The sequence below is a fragment of the Callorhinus ursinus genome, unplaced genomic scaffold (genome assembly GCF_003265705.2).
Source record: "Callorhinus ursinus isolate GAN/ISIS: 27379988/994484 unplaced genomic scaffold, GSC_fseal_2.0 scaffold26, whole genome shotgun sequence".
NCBI classification, from domain to species: domain Eukaryota; kingdom Metazoa; phylum Chordata; class Mammalia; order Carnivora; family Otariidae; genus Callorhinus; species Callorhinus ursinus.
The window spans coordinates 12,037,662-12,057,761 of record NW_027397088.1 but is presented as its reverse complement, the minus strand read 5'-3'; the positions used below and the strand labels follow the sequence as shown (position 1 = coordinate 12,057,761).

The 20,100-nt window shown below is 41.8% G+C and overlaps 1 protein-coding gene across 3 annotated transcripts in view; it reads left to right on the top strand.

The window, feature by feature from the left end:
- The first annotated feature begins 410 nt into the window (after positions 1–410).
- The window catches only part of NEDD9 (neural precursor cell expressed, developmentally down-regulated 9), a 178,298-nt gene continuing 158,608 nt past the window's right edge, over positions 411–20,100 (top strand). For 2 of the 3 annotated variants that reach the window (XM_025890955.2, XM_025890953.2), the window contains exon 1: positions 411–601. The gene's annotated coding sequence lies outside the window, so the exon portion shown is untranslated. Of the gene's footprint in view, positions 602–1,859; positions 2,034–20,100 lie in introns of those variants that run through there. The other variant, XM_073877574.1, reaches the window with a different exon arrangement.

Here is a 20,100-nt window from a genome sequence, read left to right as displayed (position 1 = left end):
TGTACCCAGTGTCTAACAGGGTACCTCTTGCAATGCACAGACTCAATAAATACTGGTTAAATGAAAAGATGTTTCATGTCAATTTATAGTGGAAATCTTTAGGATATTTTAAGTCCCTAAAACCACAAAATCCTAATCTAGTTGGCCTTGGAATAGCCTAAGGTTTGCCTCCATGCAGCCTATGCCACTGCCCTACATTTCATTGCGATCATAATTTAAAGATCACCTCTCTTTCTCAAAATAGCAAGCAGTCCAGAGTAGAGTTAGATTTCCCACCTGTCCCTAAGCTACAAATCACCCCCCATGTATCAGAGGAAAAAAAAAAAAAATGTGGCACAGAGAGGAAATGAACCGAGACAACATCACTTACAGCAACCGGAAGGAAAAACACACACGTACAGACACCACTCACATTCTACGTGTGTGGTTGCCCAGTAGGGAAATGCTTGCAGCTGCCTTTAGAAGCAAGTCTGGTGGCTGCCGCAAGAGAGAAGCATAATCGTGAGGCAGGACTAAGCTGCCCCCTCCCACCTGCCTGTGAGACAGAGGGCAAGAACACCAGGGAAGACCCGATGAGCCAGCAACACTGGTCCTGCCCTGGGTGAGTTCCCAGACACTCGCTGTGGCCTGAGGGGGTGGGGAGACTCACTCAGACTCTGACTTCCTGAGTTGGTGTCAGACATCTGTTAGTGTTCCCCACTGTTGATACCCCTTAACTGGAGCCCAGAGGGACTCAACATGCCCCAAAGGAGGAAAGGGGGACTCCAGGTTTCTTTCAAGGTGACCTGCAGGCACTGGCTTTAATGCAACCTAAAAGCTACATGATTCTAGTTTTTGAATCATCTTGGGTAGGTGCTTCCTGGTGTAGGAGCTGGATGGCTCCTCCCCTCTTGCTGCCCTCCTCAGAGAGCTTACCTGTGATAACCTTGTGCTTTGGCTCTTTCTAAATGATTTCCATACTTCCTAAATGTGGGCTATCACTTACACTTGATGGTGGATTTGAGTCATTTATAATGTCATTTTCAGGTCCTCTGGGAACGATCCTTGAGGGGACAAGAAACCATGATTGAGAATTGGACTTGTTTTGTCCAGCTCTGCAGAGGCCTTGTCTTTAGCATCATCTCTAAGGGGCTGGGAACAAATTGCACGGTGTTCTACTTGGTCACACTGGGCCACCCCAACAGCTTCATCCTTCCTTTCTCAATACTAAGTCACGTAACTAGTTCATTCATTTGATTGCCTTTCTTCCACAAAGGGTTTTTATCTTGCTGAAATTATTTCAAAATGAAGAACATATACAACTTGAAAGGGGGAAGCCATTCTAAAAGGGTTATATGTTGTTCAAAGTTGTGTGGACGTTGGTGAGCAGTTTTTTTCCCCCCTGTGCCAGTGATGAGAGCTGAGAGTGGGTGCTCTGGTCTTCTTAACCCTTCCTTGAGGAGTACCCGCCTCCCCCCAGAAGCTGGTTCCCACCCGGAAGTGGGTGTGAAGAGCAGTTGCCCGTGACAGAACTCTGGGAACCAGCCAAGTGGTTTTCCTCCTTGTTTCTGTTTCCTTCCAAGTTTGGGAGGAAATTCCTCCCCATTTTCAAGGACATTCCTGTTTTAAGAATGGGGCAAAGGGGAGCAGTGGAGAGGGAAGGATGTGAAATCAGCTTTAAGGTGGTGCTTCATTTCTCATTAATTAGCTAATTCATGTATTTAACACCTATCTAGTGAGTATTCACTGTGGGGCAGCTGTGTTTAAGTCAAAACTTACATAGGATGAAGCAAAATTGATGTTGTCCTGTTTCCAAAAAGTTTACAGTCCAGGAGAGAAGCAGACGTTAATTACTAATTACACAAATCTGATAAGGATCAGAACATATTGTAAGGGAAGCTGATCTCATCTGGGAGGCCCGGAGGTTTCTAGAAGGAAGGTGAGACTAGAACTGAAAAAGGTGTAGGAGTTCACAAGGCTATGCTCCAGGCAGAGGGAACAGCGGAGATCATTTCCTGAGATAGGAGACCACAGAATTATCTGGCAAAATCAAGGTCAGTGCAAGAAGAGGGAAGTGGGGAGTGGCTCAAAATGAGCCCAAAGTTTCAGTATAAAGATGCTGCTGATTCTAAAAGCCCTGCAGAACGTAGAGGTGCTGGGGTCTGATTTGCATTTCTCAGAAATCCCTTTCAACAGGTGTGGAGAATGGATGGGAGGGGGCCACACCTAGAGACAGGGAGACCAATGAGAAGGTGGATGAAGTCAGCCAAGGGAGCATATCTGTGTGAGTACAGCCAAGAGTGGTGGCAGCGGAGAAGGGATTACACAAATTTAAAAGTCATCTAGAAAGGAATATCAACAGTGCTTTGCGGTTGACAGAAAAGGAGAGTGGGGGAGAGGGGGTTGTCAAAGATGACCCCCGGTTTCCTGGTTTGCACGTCCAAATGGATATTGATGCTGCTTGTCAATCACAGAAACTGGTGAAGCTGGTGGGGACCAGGCCCAGGTTAGTTCAGTTCTAGAATGGATCCAAAGGCAGATGTCAGCCAGGCGGTCAACACTGACCAATATCTCGAGCTCCAAGAAGAGGTCTGGGGATCCTTGGTGTAGAGTTGGTAATTGCCGCCTCAGGTTCTGGTGATATACACCTGAGGGAAAGTATTGAATGAGAAAGCAGGAGGGTGGCTTAGAATTGAATCCTAAGGAAGAAGCGCCTGGGTGGCTCAGTAGGTTGAGCATCCAGCTCTTGATTTCAGCTCAGGTCATGATCTCAGGGTCCTGGGATTGAGTCCCTCATTGGGCTCCCTGCTCAGCGGGAAGCCTGCTTCTCCCTCTCCCACTCCCCTGCTTGTGTTCCCTCTCTGGCTGTGTCTTTCTCTGTGGAATAAATAAAATCTTAAAATATATATATATATATATATATATATATATATATATCCAGAATGGGTCAATCAGTAGAGACAGAATGCAGATTGGTGGCTACGAGGGGCTGGGGGAGGGGAAAATGAGGAGCAAGGGCTTAATGCGTCTGAGATTGCCTTTTGGGGTGACAAAAATGTCTTGGATCGAGGTAGAGGTGGTGACTGCACAGTACTGTGAATATACTGAATCTTGCTGAATGGTCCTCTAAAATGTCTAATTGATGTGATGTGAATTTTACCTCAATACTGAAAAAGAAGACTAGAAAGGTGTAACCGGAGGTATCGAACACAGGCTGTGTATGACTTTGGGCAAATGAAGCAGCTCTGATGCCTCTTTTTCTGTATGTAAATTAGGGGAACTAGCTCTCTTGGAATGCTCTGGTAAGGATTAAACAGGACAGGTTTTTTTAAGTTTCTAGCAGAGGGAGGGTGTAGTAAAAGCAGTTTCCTACCTAGATCCCTCCGGCCTCATCAGGACTGAACTAACTTCTTTGTCATCTTTTTTTTTTTTTTCTTAGTTAAGAGGATGATTACTCCTTTAATTCGTCTTTCTTACAAGCTGCTCACCTCTTGGGGACATCCTTTTATTCCCTCCTTTTTTTAATTCTTTATTTAAATACAATTTAGTTAATATGTAGTGTATTATTAATTTCAGAGGTAGACTTTAGTGATTCATCAGTTGCATACAACACCCAGTGCTCATTCCGTCACGTGCCCTCCTTAATGCCCATCACCCAGTTACCCCACCCCCCTGCCCATGTCCCCTCCAGCAACCCTCAGTTTGCTCCCTAGAGCTAAGAGTCTCTCATGGTTTGCCAGAACTGGACTAACTTCTAACAGCCTGAATCTTTATCTAAAGACCTGAGAGCTTTCTCTAAGCCAGGTAGTGTCACTGTAATTGCTTAAAGGCGGATGAAAATGCCCAGAAACTAACTCTCCAATGGGCCATAAACATCCCAGCTCCCTCAGGCCTGAATGGAATAACTCTAACACAAGCCTTTTACCTTTGCCCCAAAGTTTCCACGTGAGCTCAAGCTCAGTGGTAGCTGGCTTGATAATGTGCCTTTCATGTGCCTTCTCACTACCCATCCCCCACTCCCTGTTCCCCACCAGGGTGTCCTGGGATCATTTGTTAAACTACATGCACTTGAATCTGAGTCAGGGTCTGCTTTGGTGAAATTGAAGCTGAGACAATCTGCTACACAGCGCTGTGGACACTTGGGTCATGTCATCTGCTGTTCCCTATTTATTCGTAGATATCTGCATTTTGATCTCTCTCATATCCACTCAGGGTCCTCTTCATCCCCTTCTGAGATCCTGCTTACAGAAAGGACCCAGGTTCTACCATAGGGAGAGCTCCTTTATTTCTTTTTTTCTTAAGCTTCTGTTTTTAAGTATCTCTATATCCAACGTGAGGCTCTAACTTACAACCCTGAGATCAAGAGTCACATGCTCTACTGACTGAGCAAACCAGGTGCCGCAGGGAGAGCACCTTTAGACTTAACACGTCCTCTACAAAACTGTACTGCATCTTACAACAAGCGCCCTCCATTTGCCTTCTGCTTATCTGTCTCCTTGCAAGTCATTTGATCAAAATTTCCAAACTGTGGGGCACCATAGGATAATTTTACACGGTACACGATATATAGATATGGCCTAAAATCATGCTGAGTCTCTAGACTTTGTCATAGAAAACTTTTCCATTTTCACTCTTTTGAGCCTCTGATTTTGGCCTGATCTTAGCATTCTCTAACCATTGGCCAAGTATCATTTTAAACAAAAAGAAAGTGGGCCCTTGGGCTGAGAGCCATCGGCAGGCAATGCTCACTAGCTAAAAGTTAACAGGATGGTTTTGTTCTCCCACATCTACTTTTCATGATTACCTTCTATTAACCTTAATGGCACTGGTAATTTATCTGCAGGAGTGGTATAAATTATCTGATGCTATAAACATCTTTAAGTTAAAAAAAAAAAGTGAGTCGGTTTAAAGAAAAAAATCATGTTACTGATTGTACTGGCAGCACACCCGGTATGCAGATGCTGGAAGGTAGGACTTTGTGAGAAGACTGGCAGAGCTTCTATAGAGCAGGAGCTCCTCAAGGTCACAGGGGCATCTCATTCCATCCAGCACCCATCCTGGGAGTGCCGCATGCCCAGGAATGACGGGGATGTCCTAGGCAGGGGGTGATCACACCACCCTTTGCTGCACTTTTTTTTTTTTTTTTGAGAGAGAGATTGAGCTTGGGTGCGAGCAGGAGGGTGGGTGCAAAGGGAAAGGGAGAGAGAGAATCTTAAGTAAGCTCCACACCCAGCACAGAACCCGACAGGTGGGGCTTGCTTGATCTCAAGACCGGGAGATCAGGACCTGAACCGCAATGAAGAGTCAGTCGCTTACCCGACTGAGCCAGCCAGCTGCCCCCTGTTGAGTTTTAATCATTTAAATAAACAACTTCAGTGCACCCACCGTGGCTCCCAAATGTCCAGCTGATGATGGTAGACCATGTGAAACTGACACACCGCAAGGCTCCATTACATACATAGCGGTTCTGCCTCGAGCGACCCTCCCCGGGGGGTTCAGAAGTCACTTGGCAATGGCGGAAGGAGGTGTCGATGCATCCATGTTCTTCTTCACATTCGCTTTGGATTAGAAGCATTGGCTAATGGAGGTCTATAACTCAATGAGCTTTCTCTTTAATTTTTATAACCAGCTGTTATTCCCTGAGCCCTTCCCTTCCTTTCCCAAGGAAGATAAATGAGGATTAATAACCCAAGTAAATTTCACTTTAGAAAAATTGTAAAATATTGCAAAACATTTCATACCACAAAGAAGTACATGTTATGTAGACATACATTCTAAATAATAATAGAAATAAAACAAATACATGTTGAACTAATGCTTACCTTATCGACCCTTGAAGCCTGATTGCAGCGGCTTACCAATTGTACCCATTTCTACCCATGCCCCCCCAACAAAGGGAACTGCTGTCTTAAATTTTGTGTTAATCACATTCTCTTCCTTTTCCTTTTAGATCAGCCTCATATGTCCATATGTATACATATATCATATGTGTATGTGCACTTTATGCATAAACGTATTTCTATAAAAAATTATATATTATTATTAATTATATTATATATAATATATATAATATATAATTATATATATTAATTAATATATGTATTAATTTATGTGTACTGTATATGCAGTTTATTTGTGCCTGTTTGGGAACTTGAAACAAATATAATCATACCATACATATTCTTCCGTGTCTGTCTCTTTGGCTCAACATTATTTCTGAGGATTATCCATGTTGATGCAAATAGGCGTTGATGAGTTATTTTGATGGCTGTACAGCGTTCTTTTGTGTAACATATGACCATCTATCATTTCTATCCATTGAGAGTGCTAGGTAATTGCGAAAGATGGAGGCTCAGAGTATAATTTCAGGAAGGCACAGTGCTCCCCAAATTTCCCCCTCTCTCGTGCACAAAGTATGACCAGCAGAGGTGTGAAGCTTTGCTGCATGTTAGAAACAGGTTTTAACTGGAGATAAGAGGTAAATGAAGTAGAGAATTGAGGGCCAGAAGGAAAAAGACATCAAAGGAGGGAAGGGGCTTTAAGTGGAAGGAAGAAAGAGATAAAAATGATTCTCAGGGATAAAACATAACTCACACATGAGAACTGTGCTTACTGTGCGCACAATAAGGAAGGCTTTCCTTCTCAATGTCCACTTCTCCTACCACATAAACTCTTGGTGGAAGGCTCTATTTGAATACTTACTCTACATTGCATTCTCCCCCAGGTCAGCAAACGGGCTCTGTGACTGCTAATCACTTTGCTAGATCCCGAAGAGAACCAAATTTCATACCATGCTCCCCTAGAGGCTTCCTGCTGATGTATTTTTAGAATCATCTTTCCCTTAGCATATATGGGACCAATTAGTGACCACACAGTCATCAAATGGTACAGTGTCCATGAACCTTTTGTAACCTTTTGGCTAGTTTCCATGACAGAAATTCCCCACCCACAGCTTCACTCATAAAGAGTGGAAATATTTAGAGGAAGTGATACTATTAATGGCTCTGCATCACTATGGGAAGTATTTTCCCCTAAAATCACGGTAGTAAGTTGATACCTCCCATAACACCATCACAACATGCCTTTAGCAAGTACAATGTTCTCTTGGCACCTGTTTCTCTAGAGAGAAGATGTACAGGTGCTTTGCATCACAAAAAAAAAAAAAATGAAACATTGAGGAAGTAATGCTCTCTGGGCCACCACCAGAGTGCAGAAGTTGAAGTCAAAAGCTCTCCAGGGTTGTGTCACTGGTCTGGCTTTGGTGGCTTTGGGTCTTGGTGGGTGAGAATGATTCTTGGTAAATAACATATATTGATTGATTCACTGAGAGAATAAATGATTAAGGCATACTGAACTAGTCAGGGTTCTTTAAAGAAACAGAAGCAATAGTATGTGAGCATATATGTTTGTATACAGAAAGATTTATTTTAAGAAATTGGCTTATGTGTCGATAGAAGCTGGTAAGTTCAAAATCTGCAGAGCAGGCTGGCAGGTGGAAACCAGGGGAAGAGGTGCTATTGCAGCTGAGTGCAAAGTCAGTCTGTGGGCAGAATTCTTGCTCAGGGCAGATCAGTCTTTTTCTCTTAAGACTGTCAACTGATTAGATGAGGTTCACCCACGTTACAGAGGGTTATCTATTTTACTCAGAGTCAACTAATTTAAATGCTCATCTTACATAACAAATAACTTCACAAAAACATGTAAAATAATCTTTGATCAAATATCTGGGTCTCTTGGTCTAGCCAAGTTGACACATAAAACTAACAATCACAGGTACCGTATCTCATTTAAGGAAGTAAGTTAGTTATTTATTCAACATTTGTTAAGGGACCCCTATGGGCTGGCACTGTGCTAGGTGTTGAGGATTCGACAGTGAGGCTAAGTAGACAAAATCCCCATCTCTAAGGAATTCATATGTAAGACATGCCCAAGTAATTAAAAACACGTGTATGTTTTATGCCCTCAAGAAGCACTGCAAATACAACACAAGTCAATCAAATGCAATTTTCCTTGATAATGTGGTATTGGGACATAATGAGGTTGTGTCTTCATGGACTTTATGGTTGACAAGAGACCTCAGATGTAAATTATACAATGACCTTAAACACATTCAACAATTATACACAATGTGCTATCCGTTATACAGCTTTTGAAAGCACATCTAATTCAGTTATAAATGACAGTAAGGATTGACAATTGCAAACCATTGTATTTGAAATAAAACGATCAAGGTACATTGCACATAATTACTTGATTTTTTTTCATAATTTCTTTATTTTTATGGCAAGATGGATAAAAGAACCACTTCATCAGGGTGTTCTGATTTGAGAAGTATTGATTTGGAAAGACAGGACTGTTTGATGGTGTTTCTTTGGTTGCTTTAAATTATTTACTTTATTGGCCTCTATTTTCATTGTGGTTTTGATGTCTTGTCTGACACAAAAGCAGGCATTAGAGAAAAAGGCATTAGTTCATTAGTTCATACTGTTTAGAACTGAGAATCTATTTTTTTTTTTAAGATGCGGTTATCCGTGCCAGCTTGCTAAGTGTGATATGTCGCCCTGGGCATTTGAGCGTCACGTGCACAACTTATGCTCTGAGAGAGCATTAGTATTTTCTTAGGATAGTCAAGTGTCACAGCTAGGGGTAATAATACAATCAAAGTTTTTAGAAAGGGCTGGGAAGGGCACAAGGACACATACTACAGATCGGTGTACTTCAGAGAAGAGAATTTTACTAAAGAAGGCATCACCTGTAATCTCCACCATGCCCCCCCCCAAGAAGCTTACATTTGAGTTAAGGAGAAAACATACATTTGCCAAACAAAAATCACATTTGCAAAGCCGCTAAATGGCCTCCTTGATGCTCCCCTAAATGGCCAAGTGTGCGCCCAACTCATGACTTGTGCACTGGAAGGACCTTCCAAGACTTACCTGTGAAGCTCCTCCCCTCCCTCAGCTCTCAGGTCATGGATCACCTTATCACACTGCCCTCCCTTCCCACATTATAGGAAATAGCCACATCCCGCCTCGAACACCCACTCCATTACCTGCACTGACCACCACCCGGCATAGTAAATACATGTGCGTTTGCTTGATTTTCTGTTTCCTCCCCTGAAATGCCAGCTTTGTCAGGGAAGGACTTAGTTTTGTTCAGTGCTGCAACTCTGGCACTTGGTAGGTGCAAAACAAATATCTGTTGAATGGATAAACAAATGATGACTGAGTGACTCACCAAGTGAATGATAGAGGGCAATGCCATTACTGTCCAGGATAAGAAGAGCTCTTTAGGTCAGGAAGCCTGCTCAGGAGGGCTGAGGTTCAGATGGCCCATATGGAAGAATAGGAAACAGAAAAGCGTGAGGAGATGGTGCAGGGAAGACCAGGTGGTCTGAGCCGAGGCGCAAGGTGGCTGTGCCCCAGTGGACTTCTAGGGATCTGTGAGCTGCTCCCTTTGACTTGCATGCAGGTCATGGGAAGGCAGACGCAGGAGCCAGCCTTCTGGCACACTGTCCCTCGTGAGAGGCTAGAAGCCCATCCTCTTGGCCTGCACATGTTGTGGGCAGAGATGGACATTTCCTCAGGAAAGCAAATTTGGATCTGCTCCAGTATTCGAATAACAGCCTGATTGAAAAACACAGTTCAAGTCAATATAGCTGAGCAAAGAATATTTTTGGCCTGAGCACTTTTCTGAGAAAATGTGGCTGGCTGCTTGTTTCAGCCATAGGAAAATGTCAGGAATGCTTTCACGTAATACCTTACCCCAAGCAGGCTTGCCATCGGCCCTCCCGGGTTCCTGCTGGGAAGATTTAGTGGCAAAATGTGTCTATGTCACAGTTAAAGTGTTGGGTGGAGAAAAGAGTTTTTATGTACACGAGTTAATGCCTCCAGCAGCAATACTGGTCTCGTTTTCTCTCTGCTGAATAATTTATTTCTTAGGAGAGAAGAGCTACCTGACCCCACACTCTCTATTTGACTTCAACGTAGCATGTGTTTCTTTCTTCTGTGATGGTTCGAAATGCAGTTGTGCAGGATATTGAAAATGTGAACACAGTCCGAATGTCCATCAGAAGGATCCTTTTATAATTTGGGAATCCACACTTTGGAATACCATGCTACTGTTAAAAATAAAAGAATAAAAGTGATCTATACACAAATATATGAAAAGATGTGAACTAAATCCAAAGCAACAAATACAATAGAACATAGAGTATTAAGCCTATTTTTTAGTAAAATGATGGTTAGTATCTATCTCCTTGTAAAAAAAAAAAAAGTCAAAAGCAAAAGGGATCATCAGAGTTCAGGAAATGGGCAGATCCAAGAGGGCTGGATAACCAGTGGAATATTCAGGAAGACAACTCTGGAGCCAATGGGCTGGGTCTTAGTCCCTCTTCTACCCCCTTACTACTGTGTGGTCTTGAGCACGTTACACTCCACCTTTCTGTTTCTCAGTTTCTCCTCTAAAGATGGGAGGTAAGAGCAGTAGTACCTCACTCAGTGGTTTTTATGACTCAGTACATGGTTTTGAGTGTTCTATGAGTTAATATATGCAAAACACTTAGAGCCGTATCTGACGCATTAAAAGCTCAGTACATACTAGCTATGAGGAAGAAGAGTAGGACAGAGAATAAGTTTTCATAAAAGAGAAGGGGCCTCAAGAATGAATAGGGTTTGACAAGAAAAGAATTCTGGAAGAGAAGAACATGAAAAAAAAAAAAAACCCAAAGACTTCTAGGGTGAATGAAATAATCCAATTAAATTCATATCCGCCTCTGTAAAAGAGGGTTAAAATGATATTTCATTACCTCGGTGATAAACATGAGCTCATGAAGATGAAATACAAGGAGGATATCCTTTGTCATCACGTAGACCAACACGCCTATCAGTCACCAGTCAAAAGTATTTCTGGAGTCCCTGCCGTATGCTGGGCAACACGGGGGAAGAGCACCAATAGGGCCCTGCCAGCCTGGGGCTTTTTTCAAGCAGGCTTGAAGTCACAAAACTATTGGGATGATTTCTTTCATTGTATGTTGATTTGTAGTCATGTAGTAGTTATAATAGTTAGCTCAGTGTGACTCAAACAAATAGAAAAGAAAAGCACTGTATGGCCTCTTGAGAGACATAGACAACTCGATTTTCACATAGACAACTCGATTTTCTGTGCTCATGAGGAATCACAGGAATATCTCTAGTTGATAAATTAAATTATGTGCCTTTTATCTGTAAGTTAAAGAGATCTTCATTATTTTTGCCTTTTAAGTTTAAAATCTTTCTCCCTCTGTTTAGATTCCTTAGGTTCCAACCCTAGCTCTGCTTCTCAACTTGCAAGGGGCCCCATGGGCCTAGAGGAAAGGGGAGAAGCAGTTTCTGGGGGATACACTATAAATTCTACACAGCCCCTTGGTGACTGAGCTGGGCAACGTTGGCAAACACCTTATCACCCTCACCTAGTAAATGAAATGCAAGTGAGTCCCTGAAACACTGAGGCTTTTGCCTACTACCCCTGACCACACTGAAGAGGCCTTGTGAGAACTGAGACTCAGTCTTGCAAGTCTCTGAGGGTTCAAACAGGGAGGCCAAACATTTCAGAGCCCTGCAGGATTTATTTGCAAGGGGTGCAGTGTGGAAGGTGCCAAAACAGCTAGTAGCTACATTTTTAAGAAATTACAGTAATTAATTGGTCCAAAGGGGTATCATTCACTCTTAGAATCGAGTTGCCAAGAATTGAGCTAGGGAGTTTGGTCTCCAGGGAAGAGTTAAAGATCAGACAGGAACCATTACAAAAATTTCCACTGAAAAATAAGTTCCTTGTAAGAGAAGCTGACAGACTTGCTAATTGCAGCTTACTCTGCACCTAATGACAGTCTGTGTGCAGCATTTGTGAAGAAAGCACAGAGCATTTGAATGATGGGGGGCAGAGCGGGGGCGGGTGGGGGTGGGGTACTCCAAGCAGATGAATCTGAACCTAACAGGCATGACAAGTCCCTTAGAATAATGATCCATTTTAGAGTAAACTGCATTGGGAAGTGACTCAAATTTGCTTTCCCCATGATTCTTACCAACAGCAAAGATTGATAAAACACATTTGTGCTGCTGTGTTTTTCAGAAGTTTCACCATGTAATAACTGTAGCAGGCATATCATACTATGCTGCCTAAATTTCAAACATTTCCTTGATGTTGGATGATCACAATAGAAAGGAATGTTATTTTTATCCAGCCATTGGTAAGATTTTTGTTTTCCTTCATCCCAGAAACTAAATCACTGGCTACTTCAGAGACTCTGACCTAAGTCTTAATTGATGCCCATCACCTTTTTGGACCACATTTAGACCAACCGGAGAGGAAGGATTCAGCTGCTGCAATAAGGAAAGTTAATATTTGACTGGTCACAGAAGTGAATTTGCTGCCATGCCCATTCCATTTGCAATTTAGCTTTATAAGGCCCTCCTCTTGAGGTAACCCTCCTTTCTGAATGTTCAATACAGTGAAACCTGGAGACCAAACTTTAGGTATTGATTTGCAATTCAGTCAGCACGTTGACCCACATCATCTTATTCAGTGCCCATAGGGGTCCTGGGAGCATTATTATATCCCCCACTCTACAGATAATGAAACTGAGGAGATCGAGGTCCAAAGGTAACTTATGTAAAATTGGGCAATTGAGATGAGATAACTTATGTAAAATTGGGGAACTGAGCAAAAGGCCTAGCTAGGACTGAACCTGAGTCATTGGCTTAAAGGAGTTTATCCAATGATGAGGCAACTCTTTGCAGTGGATCCCAACAGTGAACACACCTTTGGTGTAAGGACATTGATTTAACTTAGATAAAAATGGGTTTTATTGCCAGATAGGATATTTTTGTTCAAATTTCCACCTCTCCTATATTGCTTTTATCATACTGCCCACCAAAGGCCAAGATTTCCCATGAGAAAATCTACTATACAGATGAAGTGGCCCTTCAGCTTCTTTTCCTAAGTCTCATCTCCTTCTTTTGGCTCTCGTTCTGACCAAGTCCTCTTTCCAACTCTTTGATATCCGTGGAAGGCGTGGACTCCTTCCAATTTGACTTCATCAAAGTGTGCTCATAGGGAAGGATTTGATCTCATTGATTTAGATTTTGGCATCACCAAGCCACTACTCACCCGCCATTTGCATTTTAAGTCATATTTCTTACTATGAAATAAGTTTGTTTCTCTAGTAAAAGGCATTTTGGGGAGGAGATGGAGGAGATGATGTTTTACATCAAGGACATCTTCCTTTACCGTCCAGATTCTGCCATGTAGATGTACTGTGCTTTAGCCAACTCAGCTCTGAGTAGGACATCTTGTTCTAGTAATTAAGGCAACACAGCAACTTGCCATACATTTGCTCTGACATATAGCAAACAGGCATTTGGCAGGAAGAGCTGTTTTTCTTTGAAAGCAGTGTAAGAATAAGTCTGTGAAATGCTAGGGTTATTTAGTTTCCTCAGTGGAAAGAAACTGGATGTTTCTGCTTGAAAGGTAGGAAATGAGTGAGGGTGATTGGGAAATAATTTTAGCAAGCAGAATGTTAAGTATTCTGTTGCAAAACTTGTGTAGCCACTCTGGAAAACAGTATGGAGTTTCCTCAAAAAGTTAAAAATAGAGTTACCCTACAACCCAGGAATTGCACTACTAGGTATTTATCCAAAGGATACAAGCACAGTGATTCAAAGGGGCATATGCACCCCAATGTTTATAGCAGCAATGTCCACAATAGCCAAAATATGGAAAGAGCCCAGATGTCCATCGATGGATAAATGGATAAAGAAGATATGGAGTGTGTGTGTGTGTGTGCGTGTGTGCGCGCACGCGCACACGCACGTGTGTGTGCAATGGAATATTACTCAGCCATCAAAAAGAATGACACCTTGCCATTTGCAAAGACATGAATGGAACTAGAGGGTATTATGCTAAGCGAAATAAGTCAGTCAAAGAAAGACAAATATCAGATGATTTCACTCATACGTGGAATTTAAGAAACAAAATAGATGAACATAGGGGAAGGGAAGGAAAAATAAAATAAGATGAAATCAGAGAGGGAGACCAACCATTAGAGACTCTTAACTATAGTAAACAAACAGTGGGCTGCTGGAGGGGAGGTCGGTGGGTGTATGGGGTAACTGGGTGATGGACATTAAGGAGAGCACTTGATGGAATGAGCACTGGGTGTTATATGCAACTGAAGAATCACTAAAGTCTACCTCTGAAACTAATAATACACTACATGTTAATTAAACTGAATTTTTAAAAATATGGTTTCTACAAAAAAAATACAGTATTCTGTTGCAAGACAATGTGTTCCCCTCTAGGGGATGGGTGGTAGAAAATAGGGTTACCATAATGAAAGAGGCTCAACCAAAACTGCCTGGCCCCTCTCCTGGTTCTGCCTCAGTTCTCCTAAACACCCAGCCAGCTCTGCTGATTTCATCACCATCACCACCCTGTCCGACCCCTCCAAGCCGGGCCCAAGGAGACAGAAGAGGCAAGGAAAGAGGAGTGGAATCATAGAAGCTCCATTTGGCTAAAAGAAAAGATCTTATGATAGATATTATTGTTGTTAAAAAAATAAGTCACTGAGTTGCATGCTGTTCCCTTCCATTTCCCTCCTCATGCATGTTTCAACTTCTTAGAGACATTCTACTTATCTATCATTGGCCTGTAGGGAATGTAGGTAGATTTCCTGGTTAGAAGGCGGGAGGGATAGAGGACTGGTGCATAATAATATAATAGAGTTTCACTGAGCACTTAGTATGTTCTGAGCAAGCACACCTCCTTTGCCTCATGATCACACAATGAGGGAGGTGTTATACGTTTAGAGCCTCCACAGGGGGAAACAAGGGCTCTGGAGCTAGCCTTCCTGGGTTCAAGTCCTGGTGGTGCTGCACACCTGCTGTGTGACTTTAAGATAGTTACCTCTCGTGGAGTAACCTCTCCGTGAAGCCACATCCTCACCTTTAAAACAGAGATGATAATAATAATGCCACATACCCGTGCCATGGGTCCCCAAGCCCACCCCCGGTTTGATGACTCACCAGGGGGACTCAGAGGACTCAGCATATAGTCATACCCACAGCTATGATCTATTATGCCCAACAGACTCAAATAGAAATCAGCAAAGGGAAGAGCACATGGGGCAAAGTCCAGAGGAAACCAGACACAAGCTACCAAGAATCCTCTTCCAGGGGAGTCACACAGGATATGCTTAATTCCTCTAAGGAGTTATGGCAAGGGTGAAATGGAGTCTACCGGAGAAGCTCATCAGAGACTCAGGGCTAGAATTTTGAGCAAGGGCTGGTCACTTAGGTACCACTTGTCTGCCACATACCAAAACTTCAAAATTCCCAGAAAGGGAGAGGGTGTTAGCAGAAACTACATTGTTTGTACAAACAGTTAGATAGAGTGAGTATCTCTTATCAGGAATGGTGGAAACCCTCCTGAAATCCAAGTTCCCAAATGCCAGCCAAGGGCCAACCTTGCAAGCAGTGCCTTCTAAGGCCTCAGCCCTCCTGTATTAACTCATTTCTACACACCAATTCATTGGATTATTGTGAATTTAGATGAAGTAATATATATCCATCCCTTCCAACAATGTCTTATACTTGAGAAGCCCTAAAAATTTGTTTAGCCATTACTATTAAATGGGAAAAATTTCTAAGCTTTATAATGACTACAAATCCAAGATTGTCCTACCCGGAATCTGAATTCAGATCTACCTGACTAAAAAACATCCATGCATTTATTCACTTCATTCTAGCATAAGCAAAATAGTATCCTTCAAACCCCAGCTGAGAATGGAGGTGATGGGTTCCTCCCTTCTCAGGCTCACAGAAGTGGGAGTGACTGTTTTGAAGACACAACTTTGTCAAACTACATACAATGTCACACTACGATGCAGAATCTTCCTTGGCTAAATATACTCCTAGAATCTAGTACTTTAATGTCCCAAATGAGCATAGTTTGGATTTACCACAGTCTTTCCCTCCTACTCAATTAGGCATGCTTTGTTGATGTCCCTCATTTTTTTGGGGGGGGGGATGTGTATCCATAACACTCTAAGAATTTTCTTTTATGAGATCTAGAAGGTGAATCTTCACATGATAATTGAAGTCATCCAATTGTAAATCATTTTTAGGCTTACACAACTTCTGGCAAAGAAATTTCTCCTGCTCATCCCCTTCCAGTGCTAACCTGTTAATCATGACTTTACATGACAGGATTCCCTCTACTGCATCTTTCACCAGGTTTTTGTGTCTTTGGTTCTGTCAGTGGGATGATTATCCCACAGCTGGCTGTGAATGCCATGTAGACAACTGTGGCACACATTAATTCCGCTGAACCAGAGAAGTCTCTGCATTGAGAGGGAGTCCTTCAATTGAGAGGGATCATTTAGTCAAAAAAAAAAAAAAAAAAGGATTTGGAAATTGGGCAGGGCTAACAGAATCCTTTGAATTTTGCCTCAGTAGTTAGACCCTATGAGAGAAATTTCATAAGGAAAAAATTTTAAGTTAAAAAAATGCACTATCGGGGCGCCTGGGTGACTCAGCCATTAAGTGTCTGCCTTTGGCTCAGGTCACGATCCCAGAGTCCTGGGATCGAGCGCCACATCGGGCTCCCTGCTTGGGCGGGGAGTGTGCTTCTCCCTCTCCCGCTCCCCCTGCTTGTGTTCCTGCTCTCGCTCTCTCTGTCAAATAAATAAATAAAATCTTTAAATAAATTTTAAAAAATGCACTATCAATGGAGATTGCCGTATCGTCATGGAGTATGTTGAAACAGAGTCTTGGCTCAATAGTTTATTTCAACAGTAGCATAGTTAGTTGTTAGCCATCTGTCTTGTCCAATAAATGAAACTTTTTAAACTTCTTAGTCATTTCTGTCCCCTATAAAGCTTTGCATAGAATTTAATGGATTATTTCATTTTCTCCTCTTCCCTGAACTCTTTAAATTATTAGCAGACTCTTGATCAATAAAGGTCTGTTCCTTTCACATTCAATTCCTGACGTATTGCCATTTAATAAAAGAGATTCACCTTTGACTTGGTGGTTTATGACATATCCCAAGTGTGTAGGTGTGTATTTCCTGGATGATGAGAGTCAACCCAGTACCAAATTTTGACACCTACACAATCTCTCCCTCCAGTGAGAAAGGCAAGAAAGAAAAAGAAACTAAAGTGAAAGAATAATGGGACTGGGGCTGTTCGATATAATTTAAAGAATAAATCACAGGAGGGGGGCCTGGGTGGTTCAGTTGGTTAAGCAACTGCCTTCGGCTCAGGTCATGATCCTGGAGTCCTGGGATCGAGTCTTACATCGGGCTCCCGGCTCAGCGGGGAGTCTGCCTCTCCCTCTGACCATCTCCTTTCATGCTGTTTCTCACACTCTCTCTCTAATAAATAAATAAAATCTTTTTTTAAAAAAAAGAATAAATCACAGGATCTGGAAAAAATAAGAAGAGAAGCTCCTAGAATATGGAGGTCAAAGCATTCATTGTGGCTCTGGTTGCTAGTAGCTGGGCCCAGGGGTGCTACTGTAAGACTTAAGACATGCAGAAGAGAAGTGAGAGGCAGAACACACAGAATAGAACGAGAGATGAGATGGAAGACTGCCAACATAACACCATGCATGAACACTTCATTTTTCTTCCTTTACAGTCTCCCAACTATTCCTCGAATATCTGTGCCTTCACCATTGCCCAGACTAATTTCTCCTTCTTACTCATGTGCCAGGCTTAGCTCACATACTCTTTCCTTCTTGACATCTCCTCTTGAATGTTCCAGGCCCTGGTGCTTTACCCCTCCTCCAAATGCATAGCTTCTCTTACTAATGTTAAATATTGCTTCTTAGGGTCACATTTAGATTTTATATACATATATGTATATATATATATATATATATATGTAAAATACAGATACAGATATATAATATAGACAATACAGATTATATAATACAGATTATATATATACATACATATATGTGTATATATGTATATTTATATGCATATAAACACACACATATATACATACATATAAATGCATATATAATTAGATCATATGTAATTATCAATAGAAATTATATATATTTATATATATAAAATTCTTGTCTACTTTTAAGTTTCTTTTTTTAACAGCAACAAAAGATTCTTTAGTGAAAGCTCTTCATATAATTGACATTATGAATCTTTGATTATAACATTTAATTATCACATATGAAACAAAGCACCTCATTATTACATCATTAATTGTTTGAAATGATTTAAATCTACATGATGGGTTTTCTTTTCTTTTTTTTTTTTAGATTTGGAATTTTTTTTTTAATTGAAGTATAGTTGACACACAATGTTCCTCTAAGTTTCCTCACAAAAACTGATGCGTCTTTTGTTCTCTTATCAGCAACAAGCATTTCTCAACCATCTACTGTGAATAGGATAAAAAGAGGGTGCCATCTAGGGTTTGGTCAGACTTTAACCATGGTCCCCTTTCCTCTGATTCCTACCCTAATGGTACTGCTGTCTTAGCACAAAAGTTCCCTGTAGCAAAACCCCAAACCAAGCTTGCTAAAAGCAGTTTTCTTATTTCCAGATCGAGCAGCTTAATTCTGGAGAGCAGCCTCCACTCTTTCATGGAATAAGATTTGAGTACCCCAAAAGTAAATGGCAGTAAGAAAAAGTGCCTCATGTGCATACACACAAAAAAGCTTACACATAGGTAGGGTTTGGCCTGTCTCTGGACTTTGAGTGGGAAACTGCTGTGTACCCTTTCTGTTCCTGCCATAGTTCTCTCCTCTTGTGAAGATCTGTCCATTACACGAAAGGTCGATGCAGGCAAGGGGTGGTACCCTTCCCTGGCTAAGCAGTGACCACACCATTCTTACTGGTGAGGATTATTTCATTTTCTCCTCTTCCCTGAACTCTTTAAATTATTAGCAGCCTCTTGATCATGTTCTCCTTTGGTGGTTATTTTGCTGATCTCTGTTGTACTTTGTAGTTCAACCCTTTCTCCCATGTCACTCCCTCTTCACCATGAGTGAAGTGTTTCTTTTGCTTGATATCTTTTTAATTTATCCATACTTGCCTATTGGGTGGCACTAGAGACTGAGGCTTCTTCCAACAGCAGTTCCCTGGAACTACAGAATTTGGAGCTAGAAAGGACGATCTTCACCCTGCCCTGTGACACATTGGCAATTGAAGCCTGCAGAATTCTAGCATATGAAGGACAGTTTCGTTATGAATTCCACACCAACTTCTGCTGACAGAAGAGCATCCTTTCTTTGTCATGATGCAGGCAGAAATTTCAGAAAATTATTTGATAAGGCCTGTTTTTTCCACACTGGTTCAGTGGTTTGTCCCTTAGTGGCATGAGACAAGTTTCAAGGGAATAGGTATCTGGAAACAAAATGGTGCACCAACATGGTAAGCTCTCTCAACTAGAGAAGATCTTCATGACAAAAATGGTGTTTAATGGATTGGATGCCAACTTTATGTGATAGATCTCTCTGAAGCCTGGGGTCAACAACATGTGGTAATTCATACGGAATATTATGAAAGAAAAAATTTTTCAACTCTGTCTAATGATGGCTGAAGCAGGTCTTGAGAAACTTCTGTAATGACAACCAAGCATCATCAGTATGGAGGAATATGTCCAGAAGGACATGAGGTAAAAGTCAAGTTTATATGAGGGGAACTCATCTCAAAGATAGCTTTGAACTGGCTTATATGTAGTTATCTCTTTAACATGAATTTACCAAAAATTAACTCACCAATATGGACTGTTGTGAAATGCAGATAGTCAGGCACTTGTTTTGTAAAGTCCGTTGGGTATGTCCTCATGATGCTAGACCATAAGGCAGAAACATCCCCCCCCCCCTTCCTCAGAGAAATCCGAACATGGCCAATGACTTCTTAGACTCCTGAGCAAAGGCCCATTTGCTTCTGGATTCCAAGGGTAAACAGGAAGGAAGGCCTTACCGGAAACCTCAGTCTGCTTCCTTAACCATCTCCCTACATAGAGATACATGTACATATCCTTCTTGCTGTGCCTCTCCACTCCCATCCCAAGGAAACCCTTGCTGGCTCTCTCCTATAACTCATCTGACTTAGATTGCT